Source organism: Tamandua tetradactyla, chromosome 26 (assembly GCF_023851605.1).
Source record: "Tamandua tetradactyla isolate mTamTet1 chromosome 26, mTamTet1.pri, whole genome shotgun sequence".
NCBI classification, from domain to species: Eukaryota; Metazoa; Chordata; class Mammalia; order Pilosa; family Myrmecophagidae; genus Tamandua; species Tamandua tetradactyla.
This window is the reverse complement of record NC_135352.1, coordinates 16798330-16824548: the sequence shown is the minus strand read 5'-3', so window position 1 is coordinate 16824548 and position 26219 is coordinate 16798330. Positions and strand designations below refer to the sequence as shown.

Here is a 26219-nt window from a genome sequence, read left to right as displayed (position 1 = left end):
ACTCTATTTAATAACTCTCTCTGCCATATCATTGGGTTTTAAATCATAATTTCCTAACGTTTTCCCAAGTTTCCAATACTTATACGTTTTCTGAAAAGCTGAATAGTCCTGATAAATTCAGCGAGACATTCTTCTTCAGTCTTTATATAGAAATGTATGTTGTCATTTCTGCATATTTCAGGAATATATGTGAAACATGGATGGGACTGATGTGCTTGGAGTTTTACAGTGCACAGCTTGTATAACTGTGAGCTGCAGGCCTGGGTATTTGTGCACACACACATATGTATTCTCACTTTGCTTTGCTTTCCTTTCCCGAGTTACATACCACCAATAATAACTCATAAGGAAAATTCTACTTTCTCAATGCTTATAAGTTCATTATTGGGGTGTTTTTTAATGTTGATATCACACAGAATTTTTATTGAAAGTTTTTCACCTTGCCTCTGAATGGAGACTAAAGAGAGGAGCAATAAATTACTATTCATTTTAAACTCCCACTGCGTTAAACATCTCTTCTTCAAACTTGGAGATTCAAAAAGAAAGTATAAGCCATTTTTTTTAACCTATACTGTAGTAAATAGAAAGGCATATCAAATAAAAATTAAGAAGGTGCCCTTGAGTGAAACAAACTTTGGTTAGGTCAAATGAATGAGCAGAGTCCAAAACTAGAAACAAACATTTAGTCAAATGGAAAACATTCCTGGATGTCTGCCTTTCGGGCCTGCCTGCCTCCGGAGCTGTTATATGGTGATATTGAAAATACTTCATGTATCACAGAGATAACACAAGGATTAAAGGCCTGTTTGAAGTTCTCGGAACTATTCTGCAAAAGCTACTCTAGAACACACAAACACTGTCAATAATGCTGTGCAGTCCATCTTTATAAACAGGCTGTTATTTTCATCCATTTCATCTTTCTCTTAAATTTTCTGACCTTGAAATATCGCCTTATAATTATCATTGTTAAATTACTCTTCTTTTGCAAAATGAATGCCCAAGGCAATATAGTATCACTTCATAAACCAGAACAAGCAGAAAATAATGTCTTAGGAAATGAATAAACAAATAGTCATTCATTCATTCATGTCAAGTATTGTACTAGGCACTAGAGACATAGCAATAAACAATGCAGATACCTTCCCTTTCTTCATGGAACTTACAGATTCACAGGGGAGACAGCAATTATTGCGTGTTCCAAAAAAAAGTACACTGCTATTAAATTGTATAACAACAGAATGACCTAACCTAGTCTAGTCAAAAGCTCAAGATAACAAACGAGGGTAGAAGCACCTGTGGGGAAGCCTGGGAAGCCAGCATGGCTGGTAATCTTTTTATTTTATTTTTTTTAACATAACAACATACAAACCAAACATTCTTACCATGTGTGGTAGTTAGATTCAGTTGTCAACTTGGCCAGGTGAAAGCACCTAGTTCTGTTGCTGTGGACATGCGCCAATGGTAGGTGCACCTCATGTGTTGTTAATTACATCTGCAGTCGGCTAGGAGGCGTGTCTGCTGCAATGAGTGACGTTTAACTTAATTGGCTTGTGCTTAAATGAGAGAACGCAATGTAGCACAGTCTAGCAGCTCAGCATTCCTCATCACAGCACTTGCAGCTCAGCCCAGGCCTTTGGAGAAGTCACCCCGGGGAAAGATGTTGGAACCCAGGGGCCTGGAGAGAAGACCAGCAGAGACCATCCTGTGCCTTCCACGTAAGAAAAGAGCCTCAGTGGAAAGTTAGCTGCCTTTCCTCTGAAGAACCAACAAAATAAATCCCCTTTTATTAAAAGCCAATCCGTCTCTGGTGTGTTGCATTCCAGCAGCTAGCAAACTAGAACAGAGTTGGTACCGGAGAGTGGGGTGCTGCTGCGGTTTGCAAATGCCAGATTTGTTGGAACTGTGTCTTGGATGGCTAAGGGGAAGACTTTGGAGGAACTGTGAAGAGATTGATGGAGAAGTCCTGGAGGGCTTGAAGAGACTGTTGGTGTAAATGAAACCACCGCCAATCTTGACAAAGGAGGACACAAAAGGGAGAGATTGGAGTTTGCAGAGTGAGAACCATGGAAGTTCGGGTCTGAAGCCAAGAAACCTCGGCCAGGAGAGTGGACCCACCTGTATGTGTGGAGAGGGTGAGTTTACCCTGAAGGGCGAGGATGAGTCTCCCCTCTCATTGCAGTGGAATAGTTGTGCAGCCTCGGGCCTTGGAAAAGGCGTAGCACGCTCCTTGGGGGACTGGGAGAGCCTGGCTGCCACCATGTGGAGGGGTTGAGCGTGCGCCCCAGAAATGGCAGAGAGCCCAGGGGTGGCCCTGATGCCTGGAGAGAGTGGAGCCCAGAGGTGGTCTCCTCGATGTTCCCCGAGGTTGATTTGGAAAGAGGCCGGCCACTGCATAGGCCCTTGGAAGGGGTGGGACTGCCGCTTTCTACAACCGAAGGATAAATGACTTTCAGACTTGGAAATCCAATGGTGTTTGCCTGCAGATCTTCCTTCCAATTTCTCCCTATGGAAATGAAAATCTGTATCCTTTGACTATCCTTCTTTGCATATTGGCACGGGACTTATTTTGAGATTCACAGGTCCACAGCCAGAAGAGAATATTTTGCACCTGTTTAAGGTGATGTGCGTAGCTGCCAAGTTGACAAGGGGTGGACATGTGGTAGTTAGATTCAGTTGTCAACTTGGCCAGGTGAAAGCACCTAGTTCTGTTGCTGTGGACATGCGCCAATGGTAGGTGCACCTCATGTGTTGTTAATTACATCTGCAGTCGGCTAGGAGGCGTGTCTGCTGCAATGAGTGACGTTTAACTTAATTGGCTTGTGCTTAAATGAGAGAACGCAATGTAGCACAGTCTAGCAGCTCAGCATTCCTCATCACAGCACTTGCAGCTCAGCCCAGGCCTTTGGAGAAGTCACCCCGGGGAAAGATGTTGGAACCCAGGGGCCTGGAGAGAAGACCAGCAGAGACCATCCTGTGCCTTCCACGTAAGAAAAGAGCCTCAGTGGAAAGTTAGCTGCCTTTCCTCTGAAGAACCAACAAAATAAATCCCCTTTTATTAAAAGCCAATCCGTCTCTGGTGTGTTGCATTCCAGCAGCTAGCAAACTAGAACACCATGTGATCATTCTATTCTTGGTATATAATCAGTAACTCACAGTATCATCACATAGTTGTGCATTCATCACCATGATCATTTCTTAGAATGTTTGCATCAATTCAGAGAAAGAAATAAAAGGAAAAAGAAAAACCTCTTATATACCATACCCCTTACCCCTCCTCTCATTGATTGCTAGTATTTCCATCTACCCAATATACTTTAGCCTTTGTTTCCCCTATTTTTTTCCTATACCCCTTATCACTCCCTTTCATTGATCACTAGCATTTCAATCTACTAAATGTATTTCAACATTTGTTCCCCCTATTATTTTGTATTTTTAATCCCTATGTTTTACTCATCTGTCCATACTGTAGATGAAAGGAACATCATCAGACACAAGGTTTTCACAATCACACAGTCATATTGTGAAAGCTATATCATTATACAATCATCTTCAAGAAACATGGCTACTGGAACACAGCTCTACATTTTCAGGCACTTCCCTCCAGCCTCTCCAATATACCTTTACTAAAAAGGTGATATCTGTATAAGGCGTTAAGAATAACCTCCTGAATAACCTCTCGACTTGTTTGAAATCTCTCAGACATTGCCACTTTATTTTGTCTCATTTTTCTCTTCTGTCTTTTGGTCGAGAAGGTTTTCTCAATCCCTTGATGCTGAGTCCCAGCTCATTCTAGGATTTCTGTCCCACGTTGTCAGGAAGGTCCACACCCCTGGGAGTCATGTCCCATGTAGAGAGGGGAAGGCCCAGTGAGTTTGCTTGTCGTGTTGGCTGAGAGAGAGAGGCCACATCTGAACAACAGAAGAGGTTCTCTTGGGGGTGACTCTTAGGCCTAATTTTACGTAGACTTAGCCTATTCTTTGTGTGAATAAGTTTCATATGAACAAACCCCAAGATTGAGGGCTCGGCTTATTGCTTTGGTTGTCCCCACTGCTTGTGAGAATATCAAGAATTCTCCACTTGGGGAAATTGAATTTTCCCGCTTTCTCATGGCTGGTCATCTTGGTATAAAGAATGCCATTTTTATTATTGTTCGATAGGAATGGAGTCTTTGTAATATTAACTCAGGTTTTCTGTGGAGTGCCTACATATTTATACTTAGGTTTCTCATTTTTAAGTTATTTGGATCACCAGGTATGAAACAATAAATAAGGACCATCTGCCTTATCATATAAAAACCATTGAAGTATTGCTAGCCTTCTTTTCAAAAGCCAGAGAAATCATTTCAAGAACAGATTGAATGGTAAATGAATTTGTGAAAACAAAAATGATTTTGAAATCTGGATCTCTGTTGAAGATCAAATCATATTATCATTCTATTCACTTAACACCCCAGTTTTACAATATAGTAGCTGTATATTATACAGTAGTATACAATATACTGTATGTAATATAGTAAACCCTATATTGTAGTATTTTTACAATACAGTAGCAGGCTTAGTTTATTTCTTCCCCTGAAGTTCTCCCTTCAGTAAATATTATAGTCCTTGTTGATACATTTCAGAGTTCTAACCTTTAATCTTCTCCCTTAATAAATATTTGTCTTCCTAAAACAATATATATATATATTTAAAAAAATATTGGAGCTTTGCACAAGAGAAGAGGAGAGAACTGTTAAGATATAGGATGTTTTGTTACTGTTATTAAAACAGATTATTTCCAGGCAACAAGTCTCTAATTCCTTTTAGCCTTGCTCTTGCAGCATTTAAATATAGAAACTTGAGAAGAAAAAGCACCCCCTCTGCACTACTACCTCCCAAAACACACTCAAATTAGTAAACACAATCTTAGATTTTTAAAGCCCAAAATTGATTTTAGTTTATAGCCATAGACTTGCCATTTTTATATTTAACATTTGCAGGTTTTATTTTTTTTAATTTTTTTATATATAGGAGCAATCTCATGTCTTACAATTTCAAGTAGCCTTTAGTTTTTTAAAAAGGTTTTCATTGTTAAATATAACATATATACAAAGAAAAGGGGTAAAAGCAATGATTTTCAAAGTACACTTCAATAAATAGATACAGAACAGATTCCAGAGTTTGTTATGGGTTACCATTCCACTATTTCAGACTTTTTCTTCTAGTTGCTTCAAAACATTGGAAGCTTAGGCAGGCCATGGTGGCTCAGTGGCAGAGTTCTTTCCTGCCAGGCTGGAGTCCTGGGTTTGATTCCCAGTTCTTGCCCATGTTAAAAAAAAAAAAAAAAAGAAAAGACACTGGAGGCTGGAAGAAGTTTTTTTTTCATTTTTGTGAAAAATAACATATATAATAAAAAGCAATAAATTTCAAAGCACACTGCAACAATTAGTGGTAGAACAGATTTCACAGTTTGATATGGGCTACAATACCACCATTTTAGGTTTTTATTTTTAGTCTAGGAGACTAAAAGAATTATCAGTATAATGATTCAGCAATCATACTCATTTGTTAAACTCTACCTTCTCTGTACACCACCATCACCTTTAATCTTTCTCCCACTGTTTAGGGGTTTTTGGGCTATGCCCATTCTAACTTTTTCATATTGGAAGGGACTGTTGATAACATGGGATAGGGGGATGGAACTAGTTGATGTTCTGGAGAGGCTGGGCCCTCTGCATTTCAGGAATTATCTGGTCCAAGGACCCATCTGAAGGTTGTAGATTTCTGGAAAGTTAACCTAGTGCATGGAACCTTTATAGAATCTTATATATTGCCTTAGGTATGCTTTAGGATTGGCAGGATTGGTTTTGGTTGAGGGTTGCCCAGTTATGATAGGTAGCATGCATAAGAGTGACCTCCAGAGTAGCTTCTTGACTCTGTTTGAACTCTTTCAACTACTGATCAAGTAATCTTTAATTTTGTTGTCATGAAGCTTGATGGATAGAAGTCATCTAGTTAGAGTGACCTTAGTCAACAACCCAACATCTTTATCTCTTCATGACGTTATCATTCTCTAGTTGTTGCATATGCAGTAACTCTACTGAAAAACTATACTTTTTATGAGGAAAATTATATGCAGTAGTGGAAATTAAGACTGCTTGGACTATCAGAAATCCTGAGATAACTCTTTATATCTACATATATATCCAAAAGGATAGATGAAATCCAAAGATGTACATATGTATTTCAGTACATATTGACTGTATGGCGTGTGAAGATATCCCAATAAAAATATTAATATATGTATATTATATATTATATATAGTAAATAAATACTAAACCTCAGAATCTTTCTAGAGAGAGAGGCGCCACAACATTTTCTGATTTTTTGGTCAAGAAAGTATCGGTTGTTGTAGAATGTAAGGCTTTTGGAAAAATCAGTTAATATAAAATAATCTGTGGAACATAATACAGAGAATATAAATGACATTTTCACAAGTGAAGCTGCAAATAATGAGTACTGGGCAATGAATTTTTCTTTGTTGATAGAAACATTTTAAGGTCTTTGTTTCCACATTGTGCTGGCGTGAATCTGTTTTGTACCCCAGAAAAGCCATGTTCTTTAATCTTCATAGATTATTGCTGGGTGGGATCTTTTTGATTGTTTCCATGGAAATGTGACCCACCCAATTGTGGGTGATAACTTTTGATTAGATGGTTTCCATGGAGATGCATCTCCACCCATTCAAGATGGGGATGCTTACGGGAGCTCTTTAAGAAGGAAACAGTTTGGAAAAGCTTTAGAACCAACAGAGCCTACACAGTCAGAGTCCTTTGGAAATGCGGAAGGAAGGCACCCCTGGGGAGCCTTATGAAAGGAGGAGAGAAAGCTAGCAAATGTCACCACGTGCCTTCCCAGCTGAGAGAGGTGTCCAGAACTCAAAGACCCCAGGAGATGCCAGCCACATGATTTTCCAGCTGACAGAGGGGTTCTGGTTGGCATCAGCCTTTCCTGAGTGAAGGTAACCTCTTGTTGATGCTTTAATGTGGACATTTTCAAGGCCTTAGAACAGTAAACTTGCAACTTAATAAATTCCCTTTTTAAAACCCATTGCGTCTCTGGTATGTTGCGTTGTAGCAGCTTTACAAACTAAAACACACATTGTCTTCATTTCCTGGCCAACTTAAGCAAACACCATGAAATAGGTTGGCTTAAACAATGGGAATGTATTAGTTTATACATTCCTTGAGGCTAAAAGGAAGTCCAAATCCAGTCATCATCAAGGTGATACTTTCTCCCTGAAGACTGTGGCATGCTGGAGTTGGCTGCTTGTGATCCTTGGCTTCTCTGCCAAATAGCAAGGCACATGGTGGCATCTCCTGGTCTCTTCCTTCTCATTAGGGTTTCATTTATTTCAGCTTCTTATTTTCTGTGGCTTTTTCCCCTCTGTCTGAATTTCATTCTCTTACAGAGGACTCCAGAAATGGAATGAAGACATTCTAATTGGGGTGGAATACACCTTTGCTGAAGTAACCTAACTTAGAATAGATTTAACCCCACAGGAAAGCATTAAATTTCAGACCATATTTCTCTGGGGTACATACTATTTGAAACCACCATACACATCATCTATTCCTCCAAGTTTAAGGAAATACTTGTAAAAATATCTTGCTTCTAGGTGGTATGTGTGTGTGTATATATGCATGTGTCTGGTCTTACATTAAAAGTCTACTGCCTTATACATTTTATAACTCCATCCCTAAACAACTATTCCAAAGTCATGACTTATGATTAACTTGAAATTCTGGCCCTTGCAGAAAGGGAAAAGAAATAAGTCCACCTTTATTAGAATATCATGAAAGAGGAACAAATTTGGAGAGCTATTATTGTTCTTCTAGGCAATTTTCATTCGAAAACCCTATAGCTGAGAAAGGAAAACTGACAGCAGTTGACTTTAAAATCCAAATTTCAAATTTTCTACTTTTTTTGTAAAATTTAGCCATTTGTATTTTTTAAAAAGGGGTTTGATAAAGACTAAAAATTATGTTTATTTCACATGTGTTTGTGAAGACCAGCCAAGATAGGGATAAAAAGCCTAGTAACAAAAATCTTTAGCTATCTTTCTAAATTCAGCCCTTCCCAGCCTAGAAACTCTTAAGTGATGCTATGAATACGTTTCATCAAATTCATTTCAGTGTACATAGTTTGTGATTGTATTTCTTGAATTCTGTATGCGAATGTATATGTAACCTCATGAAAATCTGACTTTGTTTCCAACATTCTGACAAATAAAAGAAACAAAAAACAGCTCTAAAGACACCATACAATGAGGCCTTACTCATTGAGAAGTCCTTCTCTTATCAACTCATGATTTGTAATTCACAGGAAAAATGAGATGAATTTTGAGGAATGCTACTATGGTCAGTTGAAGCAAATGCTGGACATTTTGCATGTTGAACCAAACAGGCTATCAAATGATAGTTTAACTTCCTAGATTTTATAACTTACAGTGGTCTCCAAACTTTTTGGATTGAGTACACACATTAGTAAAATAATTTTGAGTATACACTATACATAAAATATGTTTATATGTACGTATCTCTGAAGCCAGGTTTCTCAGTCTCAGTACTGTTGAAATTTGGGGTCAGATAATTCTGTGAGGAGACTGCACTGGATGTTGTAGGATGTTCAGTAGTATCATTGGCCTCCACTCATCATTGGCCTTTCCCCCAGTTGTAACAATCAGAAAACATCTCTAGACACTGCCAAACGTCTAGAGGCATTACAGCAGATCAGGACCTCTACTCTGATCGTTCACATGTAACAGCATACTGAGAGGTCATGAAAAGCAAACATTAAACGTGTATTTTTGAATTGAGTTTATTTTCAGTAATACAAAAAAAGCTATTCTCCCTCCACATAAATTTTACCAATAATTTTTTTAACAGACATTTGACAGATTGTTTCATTGTTTTTTCAGCCTTAGTATCCTGATTCACACTTCAATTTAAAGGCCATCAGAATGAAAAAAAGACATGTGACTCCAAATGGACAACTTTTTTATTAAATCATGATTCAAATTTTTCAATCCAGTCTAATGATTATCAAAATATTTCTGCTGACATTTTAAGGAGAGTCACTTCTATGATGTCTTGCAAATGAACTGGAAACTGCATTTTTGTATTCTTAATGTGTGGATTAAGTAATTTGAAATTACTGCAACTCTTCACTTAGAAAAATTTTTAACAGGTTAGGAAAATGCATTCAGATTTTTAAAATTTTTGCTTATGAGAGTTTTATAAATGGTACATACATGTGATTTTCAACAATAAATTAACATAACATTGCTGCAAACATTTCCAAAATATTTTCAGAATGCTTTATCCATCACAAGTTTTATTTTAAAGATAGCAGTCATTTTCTAACTCATCGTTAACTTTGAAGTCCCCTTGATCCTGAAGGACCAAATTAGACAGACCTTTAAAAATATACCGTCAGTAACATAATAGTGATAGCAACTTTTCATCCCAGAAATGTCAGAGAATTTGAAATATTTGCTTTTGTTCCAGGAGAAAAAAAACAAATAACTTATCTTTAGGTTTAAGTTGTTTGCCATGAGATAATGTAAGCAGGTTACTCCTCTACCCGCATGTGGTTTTATGGTCACTCCCTATCTCATTTCAAATATTGTAAAGAATTTACAATAGGCTATTAATTTTTGTGCCTTTTATTTAAAATTGTATGACATCAGTGACATTCCGTAGCATTTTATGCGCTTCTGGCTTTAACTTCTTTGCTAAAATAGATCATTTATTAATTTTGCAATGTTGTCTCTGTAAACTCAGCCCAGAATGCTTTCTGTGATTAAATTTATAGTTTTTCTGTAAAATATTTTTTTTATTAAGGCAGTCATTTACTGTTGATAATATAATTTCACTGGTTTTCCTTTCCTTAGTGTTTCTCAATCAAAGAGGGTTGGTAATCCTTCATATTCCATCACTGAAACAAAATTTAACAAATATGATAAGTATATGTACAATTATACTTTCATTTAATTGTATATATCAAACCTCTTACACTGCAAAATTAGTTACAAAACTTATTTCTTCAAATCTTTAGTAATATGTGAATATAACCCAATAAAACTGCTTTAAAAAATTTGTAGCAATGTTTACTGTGAATCTTTTAACAGATTTATGATCAAAAGAATGTATTTTAGCTCAACACTTGTTTTCTAAGTATTCTTTTAGCTATTTTTATCATGACAAGAAGAATAAGTGTTTCTTTAGTGTGTCTTTAAGTCATTGGCTGTTAAGTAGAATTTCTACGTCGTGGCTCCTAAATATTTATCATTAAACATTAAATTGACTATCAAAGAATTTGAAACATGCCTGAAGAATCATAAAAAGCTGTCCGTATACTCCATGTGCATAGGTTTAAAATGTCTTGCTAATCTGATGACATCGTATCAACCTTATCTAATATCTTTTTTTTCTTTTTTTTTTTTATTAATTAAAAAAAGAATTAACAAAACAATTAGAAATCATTCCAATCTACATGTACAATCAGTAATTCTTAATAACATCACATAGTTGCATATTCATCATTTCTTAGTACATTTGCATCGATTTAGAAAAAGAAATAAAAAGACAACAGAATAAGAATTAAAACAATAATAGAAAGAAAAAAAACAAAAAAAACAAAAACAAAAAACCTATACCTCACATGCAGCTTCATTCAGTGTTTTAACATAATTGCATTACAATTGGGTAGTATTGTGCTGTCCATTTCTGAGTTTTTATATCCAGTCCCGTTGTACAGTCTGTATCCCTTCATCTCCAATTATCCCTTCTCTTTTTTTTTTTTTAATTAACGGAAAAAAAGAAATTAACCCAACATTTAGAGATCATACCATTCTACACATGCAATCATTAATTCTTAACATCATCACATAGATGCATGATCATCCTTTCTTAGTACATTTGCATTGGTTTAGAAGAACTAGCAACATAACCGAAAAAGATATAGAATGTTAATATAGAGAAAAAAATAAAAGTAATAATAGTAAACTCAAAACAAAACAACACAAAACAAAACAAAAACCTATAGCTCAGATGCAGCTTCATTCAGTGTTTTAACATGATTACTTTACAATTAGGTATTATTGTGCTGTCCATTTTTGAGTTTTTGTATCTAGTCCTGTTGCACAGTCTGTATCCCTTCAGCTTCAATTACCCATTGTCTTACCCTGTTTCTAACTCCTGCTGAACTCTGTTACCAATGACATATTTCAAGTTTATTCTCGAATGTCCGTTCACATCAGTGGGACCATACAGTATTTGTCCTTTAGTTTTTGGCTGGATTCACTCAGCATAATATTCTCTAGGTCCATCCATGTTATTACATGGTTCATAAGTTTATCTTGTCTTAAAGCTGCATAATATTCCATCGTGTGTATATACCACAGTTTGTTTAGCCACTCTTCTGTTGATGGAGATTTTGGCTGTTTCCATCTCTTTGCAATTGTAAATAATGCTGCTATAAACATTGGTGTGCAAATGTCCGTTTGTGTCTTTGCCCTTAAGTCCTTTGAGTAGATACCTAGCAATGGTATTGCTGGGTCGTATGGCAGTTCTATATTCAGCTTTTTGAGGAACCGCCAAACTGCCTTCCACAGTGGTTGCACCCTTTGACATTCCCACCAACAGTGGATAAGTGTGCCTCTTTCTCCGCATCCTCTCCAGCACTTGTCATTTTCTGTTTTGTTGATAATGGCCATTCTGGTGGGTGTGAGATGATATCTCATTGTGGTTTTGATTTGCATTTCTCTAATGGCCAGGGACATTGAGCATCTCTTCATGTGCCTCTTGGCCATCCGTATTTCCTCTTCTGAGAGGTGTCTGTTCAAGTCTTTTTCCCATTTTGTAATTGGGTTGGCTGTCTTTTTGTTGTTGAGATGAACAATCTCTTTATAAATTCTGGATACTAGACCTTTATCTGATATATCATTTCCAAATATTGTCTCCCATTGTGAAGGCTGTCTTTCTACTTTCTTGATGAAGTTCTTTGATGCACAAAAGTGTTTAATTTTGAGGAGTTCCCATTTATTTATTTCCTTCTTCAGTGCTCTTGCTTTAGGTTTAAGGTCCATAAAACCGCCTCCAGTTGTAAGATCCATAAGATATCTCCCAACATTTTCCTCTAACTGTTTTATGGTCTTAGACCTAATGTTTAGATCTTTGATCCATTTTGAGTTAACTTTTGTATAGGGTGTGAGAGATGGGTCTTCTTTCATTCTTTTGCATATGGATATCCAGTTCTCTAGGCACCATTTATTGAAGAGACTGCTCTGTCCCAGGTGAGTTGGCTTGACTGCCTTATCAAAGATCAAATGTCCATAGATGAGAGGGTCTATATCTGAGCACTCTATTCGATTCCATTGGTCGATATATCTATCTTTATGCCAATACCATGCTGTTTTGACCACTGTGGCTTCATAATATGCCTTAAAGTCAGGCAGCGCGAGACCTCCAGCTTCGTTTTTTTTCCTCAAGATGTTTTTAGCAATTCGGGGCACCCTGCCCTTCCAGATAAATTTGCTTATTGGTTTTTCTATTTCTGAAAAATAAGTTGTTGGGATTTTGATTGGTATTGCATTGAATCTGTAAATCAATTTAGGTAGGATTGACATCTTAACTATATTTAGTCTTCCAATCCATGAACACGGTATGCCCTTCCATCTATTTAGGTCTTCTGTGATTTCTTTTAGCAGTTTTTTGTAGTTTTCTTTATATAGGTTTTTTGTCTCTTTAGTTAAATTTATTCCTAGGTATTTTATTCTTTTAGTTGCAATTGTAAATGGGATTCGTTTCTTGATTTCCCCCTCAGCTTGTTCATTACTAGTGTATAGAAATGCTACAGATTTTTGAATGTTGATCTTGTAACCTGCTACTTTGCTGTACTCATTTATTAGCTCTAGTAGTTTTGTTGTGGATTTTTCCGGGTTTTCGACGTATAGTATCATATCGTCTGCAAACAGTGATAGTTTTACTTCTTCCTTTCCAATTTTGATGCCTTGTATTTCTTTTTCTTGTCTAATTGCTCTGGCTAGAACCTCCAACACAATGTTGAATAATAGTGGTGATAGTGGACATCCTTGTCTTGTTCCTGATCTTAGGGGGAAAGTTTTCAATTTTTCCCCATTGAGGATGATATTAGCTGTGGGTTTTTCATATATTCCCTCTATCATTTTAAGGAAGTTCCCTTGTATTCCTATCTTTTGAAGTGTTTTCAACAGGAAAGGATGTTGAATCTTGTCGAATGCCTTCTCTGCATCAATTGAGATGATCATGTGATTTTTCTGCTTTGATTTGTTGATATGGTGTATTACATTAATTGATTTTCTTATGTTGAACCATCCTTGCATACCTGGGATGAATCCTACTTGGTCATGATGTATAATTCTTTTAATGTGCTGTTGGATACGATTTGCTAGAATTTTATTGAGGATTTTTGCATCTGTATTCATTAGAGAGATTGGTCTGTAGTTTTCTTTTTTTGTAATATCTTTGCCTGGTTTTGGTATGAGGGTGATGTTGGCTTCATAGAATGAATTAGGTAGTTTTCCCTCCACTTCGATTTTTTTGAAGAGTTTGAAGAGAATTGGTACTAATTCTTTCTGGAACGTTTGGTAGAATTCACATGTGAAGCCATCTGGTCCTGGACTTTTCTTTTTAGGAAGCTTTTGAATGACTAATTCAATTTCTTTACTTGTGATTGGTTTGTTGAGGTCATCTATGTCTTCTTGAGTCAAAGTTGGTTGTTCATGTCTTTCCAGGAACCCGTCCATTTCCTCTAAATTGTTGTATTTATTAGCGTAAAGTTGTTCATAGTATCCTGTTATTACCTCCTTTATTTCTGTGAGGTCAGTAGTTATGTCTCCTCTTCCATTTCTGATCTTATTTATTTGCATCCTCTCTCTTCTTCTTTTTGTCAATCTTGCTAAGGGCCCATCAATCTTATTGATTTTCTCATAGAACCAACTTCTGGCCTTATTGATATTCTCTATTGTTTTCATGTTTTCAATTTCATTTATTTGTGCTCTAATCTTTGTTATTTCTTTCCTTTTGCTTGCTTTGGGGTTAGCTTGCTGTTCTTTCTCCAGTTCTTCCAAATGGATAGTTAATTCCTGAATTTTTGCCTTTTCTTCTTTTCTGATATAGGCATTTAGAGCAATAAATTTCCCTCTTAGCACTGCCTTTGCTGCGTCCCATAAGTTTTGATATGTTGTGTTTTCATTTTCATTCGCCTCGAGGTATTTGCTAATTTCCCTTGCAATTTCTTCTTTGACCCAGTCGTTGTTTAGGAGTGTGTTGTTGAGCCTCCACGTATTTGTGAATTTTCTGGCACTCTGTCTATTATTGATTTCCAACATCATTCCTTTATGGTCCGAGAAAGTGTTGTGTAAGATTTCAATCTTTTTAAATTTGTTAAGACTTGCTTTGTGACCCAGCATATGGTCTATCTTTGAGAATGATCCATGAGCACTTGAGAAAAAGGTGTATCCTGCTGTTGTGGGATGTAATGTCCTATAAATGTCTATTAAGTCTAGTTCATTTATAGTAATATTCAGATTCTCTATTTCTTTGTTGATCCTCTGTCTAGATGTTCTGTCTTATCTAATATCTTAAAACACAATTTTCCCCGAGGAAGAGGTTCACTGTGAAAAAAAAAAAAACAAGTAAATATATATCCATACTTTAATGGTCATCTTGATGATTCCATTGTGGGGGCCAATAAAGGCAGACATTTAGCCAAATCTGAGTAGATGGTCCACAAATGAAGAGTTCATATTAGGAGGAGAAGAAATGTCTGCTTTCTTTTTCTTGTTCTTCACTTTATTTTGTCTTGTTAGTGTTATTTTCAATTAGAAATTTATTTTCAAATGAAATATCTCTTAAAGCTCTTAAATTTCTTTCTGCTCATCCATAAGCACACTGAAACGTATATGTATGAACTGAAAGCAATGTCAATTCCAGATCTTGGAACTCACATTTTCACAGTAGATTCTAAGTATTGTAACTAACATGGGGTGTGGAATGAAAGTAGGAATTGCCATCAGTCCGTATATTTAATATTACTAAAGCTTGTTTTATTTCCCATTCATCAAATAAATATATATGTGCGTATCTGTGTTAATATGTTTTTTTCCCAGACCCAGTGGGTCATCTGGCACACGTGTTCAAGTGCCAAACCCCAATTTCAAGGTCCCTGCCTTGGAGTAGTAGCTATTCTTGGAGGTGCAAATGATGTATTTCAGCCTGCATTTCAGACTGCAATGACCTCTTTTCCTATGTAAAATTAAGACCTGCAGCTCAGTTTTCTTTTCCTAGCCTGACCACCCAATAATGCCATCTGGTCTATAACAGTTACATTTTATATGTGATCACAAAATGCCCCACTGCAAGGTTGGCAGACTTCAGGCAGCATGATAAAGAAAGTTTTCAGAAGCAAAGCAGTTCATGCTGTAGTTATAGCTAAGAGTGCAAAATACAAGACAGGTGCTTGTACCAGTTACGGATTGAAAAGCATTCTCTCTGCTTAGTTGTAAGTAAAGGTAATGAGGGAATTTGACCATAAGCATTCTCATGTTTCTAAAAACAGTTTCCTGACTGGGTAAATAAATGAATAGAATGGCTCAGAATTTCCAGCCAGAGTGTGTCAAGTAATTAGTGGAGTTGGCAAAATATCTAGTAACTATTTAAGAAGATATTGTGTTTTGGGATCCATAAAGGGCCATTTTATTTGGCAATGATTTATTTTATTTGTAAAGTATCCTACTCATAATGAAATGAAATCGCCATGACTTTAACTCAATAAAGTATTTTATTGCTTTTAAAACCTATACCTGAATATATTATCTACATGTGTGTACTGTATATGTGTATGTATGCATGTATATATAGCAAAATGGGTAAAAGGACTGAAATCACCCTGAAATTGCCTAACTTGACAGTTGTTTATTTCTAGGTAGAAAGTTTTTTAAAACTCTGGAATTTGAGCTTTACCCTATCAATACTTATCAGCAGAATACTAAAGCTAACTTTAAAGTCTGGGTGCAATAGTGTATTTAACCTTAACCTATGCCAGGGGTTCTCATTACCTTCACCTGCAAATAAGCGAAAGTGAGTGGGCTTTGCAAAACATTTACTCTTGTCAGAATTTCACACTACACAGGGCCCTTCTGTTTTCCAGCCCCGCAGTCCCTGAAGCCCTGACAGCCTGTGGGTTGGCACATCCCGCTTATCGGGCCACTTGTCCTTATCCTTGGGAATTCACGGACCAAATGAAGACTTGGAAATACCTCTGCCTTGACAGCAATAGTTGATTGAACAGAAACTTTCCCCTGAGCATTTTTGCCTCCAAGCCCCTCTCCCAAAGCCGCTTCCATGAGAGGCATGCTACCAGCGCTTCTGGGGACCCCAAACTCATCAAAGACCCGAGAAGCCATACCAGTGCTTGAGGGATTATGCACAACTTGTCATGGCTTCTCCCTCCTGGGTAATGGTTGCTGCCGAAAAATGAGTTAGCACAAACTGTTAACAAGTCCTCTAAGAGAAGAGATTGACTTTTAAATTAACATAAAACCACACAGCCGTTTGCTTATCATGCTATTTCCCAGCCATCCTGTTTGGTTTCTCAAAAGGGTGTGGACCCTATCGCAAAGCTATTTTAACTTTAAAAGAACTGCCTCTTCAGCCCATAACCCTGAGGAATATTTGCTGTAGAAAGTGGGAACCTCAGGTGGGCCATGGTGGTTCAGTGGCAGAGTTCCTGCCTGCCACGCCAGAGACCCGGGTTCGATTCCCGGTGCCTGCCCATGCCAAAAAAAAAAAAAAAAGTAGGAGCCTCTGTTTACAACTAAACACAAAAGGAGGGAGGAAATATTCATAAGAGTAAAGCTGGCAAGCAAAGAAGGGAAACCAGTCCACTCTCTCAAGCTACTTTTGTCCAGATACCAACAGCAAACTCATAATTGAGACAGGATTGTTTACAAACGCCAGAGTTTTTCAGCTCCTTCATTTCACAGGAAATTCAGTATTCATTTAGCGTTAGGAAATTGTCCAGTGTTCTTAGAAATACTCATCTCTGACAATTCCAAAACTGATAAAAAGGAATGTAGACACTTCTTACCACATCTTATCTCTTTCCCCTGTCTCCAATTTCCAAGTGAAAGCCCCAATTCATTATTTTGGCAGAGCTGCCCAGGTTATTGTTTGAAAAAAAATTATAAAAATAAAAATGTAGAAAGAATTGAGCATGCTGATTATTGATACTTGGTGTTGAGTTCCCTTGTTTATCTTACAACTAAAAAGGAACACACAGAAGCTAATAATTCAGTTAGTGAACACAATCTAAACTGTATGAAATCAGCACCCCGTCAGGTTTCCAAAAGAGACAAAAAAAAGGATACAGTATGTGAAGTTAGTGCTCAGAAGAAGGGACATCGGAGAGAATTTCTCCTTCCTACTATAAAACCTTCATGAAAGAATGCCTTTAAAACTAAAATCTCAAGCTCTCATCGAAAATGAGATGAAGTGTAATGTGTTAAAAGGGAGAAGCTTCAGTTTTGACAGGAGTGAAATCATAATGTGGGAAATGAAAGAAATATTGAATGGATGAATGAATGAATGAATAAGGAGGAAAAAGATGAGGAAGCCCAAAGAGAATGTAGGTGACTAGAAAATTTCAAAGGACGAAAGAAAGAAGGTTATTTAAGACCCAAGTCATTTGGCCTAAGTGACTAGGAATTAAAAGCCTTATACACAGCATTCAAGATTTATTTTCAGAGATGAGGAGTTTAGTATTTTAAAAGAATAGACAATAATGTCAAAAATCTACCCTGGAGGGTTTTCTAATATAAAGCATGCTTTTGGAGAATCCAGAAATCTCAGTAGCATAAGTTTATTTTTTTCTTGACCATTACACCATAATAGTAATGCAATAATTAAAGTAGTGACCATGTATTTTATTCTAGTATTAAAAATTAGAAGCTTTTCTTCTTTGAAACATTCTTAGCTGTATTTTATGGTTCTTCTAGTTGTTAAGTAGTCCATTTAAAAATGTTAAGTAGTACATTTAAAAAAATGTACTTTCTTTATTGCCAAGTTCTTAATTGGTATTATCAAAGGACGTAAAATGATTATGAAGTATTTGTTCTCATTCATGCCTTTATTTGGTTTTATTTGGGTTTTTATACATAGGTGGTCTGGACAATGCAAGCTCTGGTGGATTTGCATATTTTTGTTTCATTTTTTTTATGATCTTATATGTGAAAAATCTTTAACCTAAAACAAATTTCACAATTTTGATTTTTCATCTCAATATTATTTCAAAAGAGAATGGCTGTTTTGAAGAAAACTGTGAAAATATAGTTCTGAATGTATTCCCAAACAAATTAGAAACAGGTTGTTGGACTTTTTTTTTTTTCTTTTTTTCCCAGTTGCCTGCTTGTATTATTATTTGAAGAGTAGGAAGCGGGGAAAGTCCAAAAATAAAACTCTGCTTCTTTCGTAATAACTATCTAGATGAAATCCAATTTAGTCATCCGAATCGACTCCTGCTTTCTCTTGTACTCTGTAATTATAGTTGAGATTCTGAGTTGAGATCCAGAGCCAAACCTTAGTTCCATAGTATCAAAATTGAAACCGAACTTGCAGGCGGTGTTCATGTCCGAAGCTCCATTTGCATTTTAAAAAGCTTTAAGGGCGGTGCGAAGGTAGCTCAGTGGCAGAGGCTCAGTGGCAGAGTTCTCGCCTGCCATGCCAGAGACCCGGGTTCGATTCCTGGTGCCTGCACATGCCACAAAAAAAGACCCAATAAAGTCAAGACAAGGGCACAGGTCAAAGTACTACCGTTCCTAACACTGTCTCCTTCAAGTTTCATCCTTCCCAGAAGAGTGAGTCTACACCCACTGGAAATAGCTCTCTGTAGATTTTGGGTGGCCCACGGTGGCTCAGCAGGCAGAGGTCTCCCATGCTGGAGACCCAGCTTGAATTCCCCAGTGCCTGCCTATGCAAAAAACAAAAAACAAAAAACAAAAAAAAAGGAAGAAGAAGAAAGCTTTTAACATTAGTGTTTAAGTCCTCTTTCATTCATTAGAAATATGGGCTAAGACAGACCTCTTGGGAATGAATCTCAGTTCTGCCATATTTTAGCTGAATGACTTTGAGTAACTTATTTAATCATTCCACACCTCAATTTCCTTACCTGTAAAATAAAGATAATAGTTGCTTAATCCTCATAGCAATTTACAGGGTTGCTATGAGCATTAAGGAAATTAGCACATCAAAATTTTTTTCCCTGGCATATTCTAAGCACTTAAGAACTGTGGGCTGTTAGAATAATTCTTATTTTAGTTAAAAATTTGTAATTACCATAGTTGCAGCAAATTAAACATTAGTGAGTCTGAAACTTACTGGTTGTGTGATTTTACTTGTTTCCCTAACCTCTATGTTAGCAACCATAAATGCACGGAAGTAACATCTTACCCTCACTGCCTTATTTAGAAGATATATATAAAATAATTTTTAATATAAAATAAGACCTATTTAATAAAAGTATGTACAAGTATATACTCTCACTGAGTATATTCTCAGTGAGAACCCAGAGAAGGAAGGACTAAGTCCTTACTACTGTGACAGTAAGAGAATCTTCTACAGAAAAGTACCTGTTGAGTGGCATTTTAAGGAATGAGAAGAAATTTGCTTGTCAGTATATTAAGAAGTATAAAGAAACGCGTGTTTGGAGATCAGTAACTAGGGGATATATGCAGAAGCTCATTATAAACTGTAAATCATTGTGAAGGTATAAATGTTGGTTGAAGTTATTTATCTAAATGCCATGCCAAGGAGTTGGGATTTTATCTGTAGGTTGGGTAGCAACTAGAGGTTGTGTTGTTACAGTGTTACTAGCAGAGTGAAAAGAAATGGGTTACATTTTCTGTTTTAAAGAAGGATAAACCTTCAGATGCCCAAAGCAACCCAGAATCTAGAAGCAAAATTGAAATCTATATAGGAAGGAATATTTGTAAAAGGGGCTTTGATTTGTTTTACTTGATTTCAAAAGTGTATAGCACAGACAGGAAGAAAAGGCATGAATTTTCTTTCACTCAAGGATACTGTCCAGAGATGAGTATAATTACAAATGGGTTTAATTATCAAGACTTTGAGTAAATTGGAAGATGTATTACCTAAACCAGTGTGGCATCTCTACTTTGCCTCTGTAAAAACTACCAAGTTAAAATAAATGGCAGACTATGAAATTGAGAATTATGGGTGCTAATTTGGGGAGTGAACATCTTTTTCTCTGAACCTTTGCCAACAATATTGTCTGGCTTCATCATCAGTTTTTAAGAAGTATTGTAAGATCACATTCCTGATTGTGTATTTCTTCTAAGATTGGCATTAGTTTACAGGAGATTTTGTCAATCTCAATTTAACTTCACCTTTTACTTTGAAAAATAGTCTATTCTTAGAGACAGATCATCAGGCTAAAACCAGGGTCAGGCAAAAAGAGGTTTACTTACTGTTTCCTTGTCTTTAGCTCTCCTGCTGGGCAGCCTTTGGTTATTCTTGGACCTCTCATCAGCTCAGTTTTGCCATTTCTAATATTCAGATTGTTATAGCTCTTACTACTATTTTTGATTCCAAAGACTCCCTTGGTTGTTTATTTATCCACGTAGAGCCTCCATTCTGCAATTAATTTTTCAGCTATAATAATGTATTTATTAATGAGTAATTATCACTCCCTGGTTTTAAAATAAACCAAAGACTGCCGTCTAGGAACTCTGATCAGCATTCTGTAGCCACTATTAACAAATCATGTTGATATATAATTCTAGGTAAGAACAAATAAGTTTGACACCCTGGAGTTAAGCAGATCCTTTGAAACTTTCTGAAATGCTGAAAATGGCACAATAACACATTTCTCTCTTTATTCAAGTAGGTGTCCTGGAAATCCAGATTGGAAACCATTTTCAGGATTCGACCAAAAATGCAATGTAGATAAAGACAGAAACTGAAATGTTTTATAAATACTCATTCATCCACCCTTCGAAAAACAAGGCCAGGGATTTTGCCTTACATAAATATGCATTTTAGAAGATGTAAAGATCAAGTGTAGGAAAACTAAGCTACAGAGAAATCTAGAATAATTTTTAACTTCTCAGAAGTAGTGGAAACAAATTCAAACCTCCTCCCCTCCCCAGGTACCCCCTTCTTCTTCAACTGTTCCCCAACTTTGCTCCATTTTCTTCACATTTCAGGCCATAATTGTAATTGACTTCACGGAAGTACTTAAAGCTATTTTGATATTGGGTGTGAAATGCCATGCGGTTATACGCCACGACTGTAAAATGGGGCGGAGGGAGGGATAGTCTTTTAGCACCAAAGCTTAATCAACACAGATTATCAATAAAGTATCCCTGGGAAGAGCTTTCTTTCTGATTTCAGAGGAAATGTAGGACCTGAAAGAAACTGTGAAGGGATCATCTGCTGGAAATTAAGAGTCATAGAACATAGAACCACAGACTCACAGGCATGTAGGAAGCGTACACAGAGTGTAATGGCTCATAAAAGGCCCGTAGGCTCAAATTCATGAATCAGTAGTCCACTGTCTCCCAAATACTGGCCTGTGAATCAGCTATTTGGACAACATAGCTTACATCGGTGCATGCTGAAGTGAGAAAAAATAAGAAAATCTAGTATTCTACATTTTTTGTAGTTTTAGGTGTTCTGATTTGTTTTTGCTTTATTTTGTTTTGTTTAAGAGGAATGGGGGGATTTTTTAAAATACAGGAAAATGCAAAGAATTATATAAAAAATGCCCTTGTTTCCCCCACTCGGAATTGACAAATGTTAACATTTTATCATTTTTACTGCCATTTTTCCGTAAAGAAATTAAATATTGTGAATAAAGTTGATGGCCCTTTTAAAAACCACACCAGTCTCATTCCCTTCCCCTAATCAGAGATAACCACTCTCATGAGACGGAATTTTTTCTTCCAGGCCATGTGTGTGGTGTGTGTGTGTGTAAATGTAGATGTTCTAGTATTGATTGTTGTGTGTTAACTTACAGAAATTATATCACTTTCATAAAATTGTGGTTATTTACTATTAAAGAACGATCCTTCATTCTTAGCATTATTTTCTCTTCTTTTTGCCATTACAACATATCCTTTGTTAAAGGGTGGTGAAAGTAAGTAGTAATTAAAACACCCTTAACTGGCAAAATTTAAAGTTTGCAACCCATATTTCCACAGTAATCCCCTTGCTTATTTTTTAATGATGCTTCAAGTCCAGAAGAAGAGAAATGCTGCCGTAGTCTAGTGACAATTTTCCTGCCAAATCTAGCGTCCACCCAGACAGCTCCAGGGATGGTCATGTTTTTTGCTAATGTGTATCATCTCTGAGGGGTTGTGTTAGGAAACAGTCCCCTGAGTTGGTCAGAAATCTCCTTGCATTGACTTCCACCTGTTGTTTGTATCCCATACTTTGAGGTCACGCAAGCAAAAACAAGTCTAATTCTTCTTCAAAAGATGTTTTCAATCATGCAAAGAGACCGAAATTTTCTCTGAATCTTCTTTTCTACACCTCAAGCCTCCTTTAAGTCCTTCAGCTCTTCTTCGTAGAACATAGCTCTAGTAACAAAGAGCTCCACTCAGAGCCACTCCAACTTGATCATTTACTATTGGCAGGAGCTAAATCATTTACATATGAAGGCATAATAATGCCACTGCAGCTGTGACTAACCTGTAAGAGCATGCTTGATTAAGACAACTCATCTGCTTCTGATCTTGCAACAGAATGATTGTCATTTCCAAGAGCTGACAAAACACATTAGTCCACTTCAGTGGATTCCCCAGGGAATCCGTGTAGCTCCAAAGTTACATGGCACATTGGTGCTAACCTTGGACTTGAAGCTGCCAGCTATTCCTGCCCAGGTGATGGAATATTAAAGTCTCAACTTCGGCCAAAGAGATGAGAAAGCATCACATCAAAAGGGAAAACTGGGTTCAGTATTCTTCTCAGTGTAAGAGTAACACCTTTAAAATAGAAATTGATTTTCCTAGGTTTGCCTTCTTATCCATAACCAAAAGGAACAATTCTGGATCAAAATACTCCTTCAAGTTGGCTAGGAAAGGGTTAAAAATTAGTGGGTTTTGTTTGTTTGTTTGTTTAGTTTTTTTTTTTGATCCCCTTGCCAGGCCCGGCTGTGGCCTGTGACAGCTTTCCAAATCGGGTGTGTTGACTCACACTCAAAACAGCATTTGCAAACATTTTTGGAGTATATCCAGTTGCAGGGTGCACAGTTCACCGGGGCCTGCATTTACTCAAGGACTGCCTGCTGCCATTGGGAAAAGCACTCTTTACAGAAATGCAAGGTATAATTTTCATATAATGTTCCAAGGAGAGCAGTAATCGTGTGTACAAAGGGCAGAGGATGGTTCGTGGCTGTCCACTCCGCTCCCAAGGAAGTTTCCAGAGCTGATGTTGAATCCTTGCACACAACTATTGGCACGATGACCTCAGAAGGTGTTCTGATTGCAAAAGCAGCCCTCTCACTTTCCTGAGGACGGAGGTGGATTTCCTCCCTCCTCTAGAAGACCTTCGTTCGTCGGAAAAAAATACAGCATTTGATAAAATATTTTTTAACACAGGTAATTTTTCTTGCTGGAAGATTTAAGTGTGCATTTCTCGGTGGGTAGCTAATGAAGAGTCTTGTGAGCTGAAAAGTTTGCTCTTATTCTGAGATTAGGTGCAGGCCAATCTGTCATCCACTCTCTACTATTTTCTATATTCTACTTACTGCACATATATGCCTACAAAAAAAAATGCTGGTAAGAAGCATAGCTTTATGAAACTTGATCAGGCATGTATGTAGGTTTTAGAGGCAGCCGATATTCCCTATAAATGACAAAAATAGATGCTTATTTCCTTCGATGACTTTTTTGAAATTGGATTGTTGGTCAGAATCCAAAGAGTACTGGCAGATTTCCACCTCCCAGGGAGCACCGTGGTAATTACAACTTGTTGGCATTCTTTTCAGCAACTTCAGAAGGGATACCGAGAATTAAGAACTCAAAGAGGTTGAATCATCCTTTCACCCTTCAGTATACCTACTTCCTCTAGTTCTGGCCAGAGCCTTTTTGAAGGTATCCTTGGGAACTTCCGTTACTGATGTAAACAGTAGAAAAACAGAAGGCAAAAGCCAGGGTTGGGTTGCCAAGACAGAAAGGAAGACATACTCCTGCAACCCACTGGGTTCGTAGGAAGCAGTGGGAGGGAGGGAGGATTTCAGCCATGACTGCGAATATAACACAAAACTATTAGTGAGTTTGTTGGGTTACATCATCATTTAACTAGACAAATGACATTAAAAAAAAAGTTTCTTCATCATCCACAGCCCTAAATGGACCTCTTCTCTTATTACTCAAAAACAATCATTCCAGAAATTTTCTAAATTTCCAATTTGGCGTATGATATTGTCCCCTATTAGTCTTTAAAGGGCTCACCTTACATGATGAGAACATGAGATCCATCATGAGGAAGTATATATTCACTTGTCGAATGAGTGAGTCAGTAAGTGTAAGGTTTTCTGAGCTCCAAGAGGTCTCTCTACTATGAAGACCTGTAGAAGACAGGAAGACTTAAGTTGGGTTGATTGGAATTGACAGAGAGGAGGGGATGGTAGTGAGCAAGGGGGTGGGGCAAGAATAAACAAAATCCATAAGCAAAGGAAGATTTATTGAGAAGCTGATGACACTCACACTTAAGAGCCCCTGAGTTAGATGAGCCCCTGTGAGTGCCAGGAGTTATAAGTTGTTTAGATGGGAAAGTGAAGCCAAGCTGGGATCAGGAAGATTCTTATGTAAGCATGGCTGGTAAAATGCCCAAAGAGATAGAAAAAAAGAAAGGGGCCTGAATCTTTCTTATGATTTCTTGGCATCACTTTAAATAGATATTCGCTTTCCTACCTGATTTTGTATCAGCATTTTGTTGTCTTTTTCTTAAAAAGAGCATAGTCCAAAAAATTGCAGAAGCGTCAGGCTTCATAAAACCTGAATCACCCCGAAAAACAGGAATACTAAGGGCCATCTCCCTGGAGCAGAGGGTTCTAATAGAAAAAGATAAGAGATGAGTTAATATTTATCTGGGCCAAGTTGCAATGACAGGCAAAGAGGTCATTCAAGAAAGTGGGTGATAAATGCATTGATTCATTACCTGTAGCTAATGTGAAGGGAATATTTTTTCCCCTTCCATTTCTGGTAGCTCTAGAGTTAAAAAAATAAAAAAGGAGAAAAAATCTCTAGATTTTGGTGTTTGCCTTTTACCTTGTGTTAGTTCTTACTATTTGGGGTTGAATTATTTGAATTATCTAGGTATAAAATAATTTCTGCTAATAGTGATAACTATTACATCTTTCCCAAAATGTATAGCCATTTCTTATCATCTTATGCTTTAGCTATAGTTTTCAAACAATGGTGGATGATTGGGGTAGTAGTATAGTGTCTTTCCTTTTTGTAAAAAAAAGAAAAACAAAGCTGAGAATTTAACCTCAGAATGAATTACCTCCTGAAACATATACTGTTTTTTCCCTGAGATAAACAGCAACAACAATTAAAAAAAAAGCTTGTCCCCTGGATATTATTCAACTCAGAACTTTAATTTTTCGAAGCTTATAAATAAAGCCCAAATGACCAGTCTCAAGGTACAGTTTCAATGCCTATAACCCTTGAAATGAAGGGATATGATATCAGAAGCATGACCAGTTTGTGTTGCCCATTTCCATTCTGTCTCCATTTCCATTCTGTCTCCAGTTCTTGTGTTCATTGCTATATCCCCAATGCCTAGAATATGATAGCAAGTCCATAAACATTTGTGGAGTGAATTAAAGACTTCCTTCAATATTTGAGGAAATTTAAAAATTGGCGTTGGGAGACCTGAACCAGTTACAATTACACAACAGACTCTTACACACACAGAGAAAAACCTACTTAAATTTATTCTTCCCTTATTTCTTTCTGTCTGAACTTCCAACCATATCCATTGGATGGCCTTTTCAGATTGGATTTAACTTATTATTGTTCTTGCCTGTTATATCAGTTACTCTGATAGCTTTTTAAATCTGCAGCAACAAGATGAAAAAAGAAAGCTTGAAAAATTAGATTTCTAGGAAGG

At 36.9% G+C, this 26219-nt stretch overlaps 1 protein-coding gene and 1 long non-coding RNA gene across 6 annotated transcripts in view; one reads left to right on the top strand and one right to left on the bottom strand.

Annotated features, from left to right (window-relative positions):
• Positions 1-26219, top strand: part of DLC1 (DLC1 Rho GTPase activating protein) — a 456370-nt gene that overhangs the window by 319146 nt on the left and 111005 nt on the right. The window lies entirely within an intron of this gene.
• LOC143669658 (uncharacterized) lies at positions 9661-25151 on the bottom strand. Its single transcript, XR_013168957.1, has 3 exons — positions 25016-25151; positions 24554-24669; positions 9661-9978 (listed from the first exon to the last, which is right to left on the bottom strand). It is a non-coding gene; the product is annotated as an uncharacterized LOC143669658 (long non-coding RNA).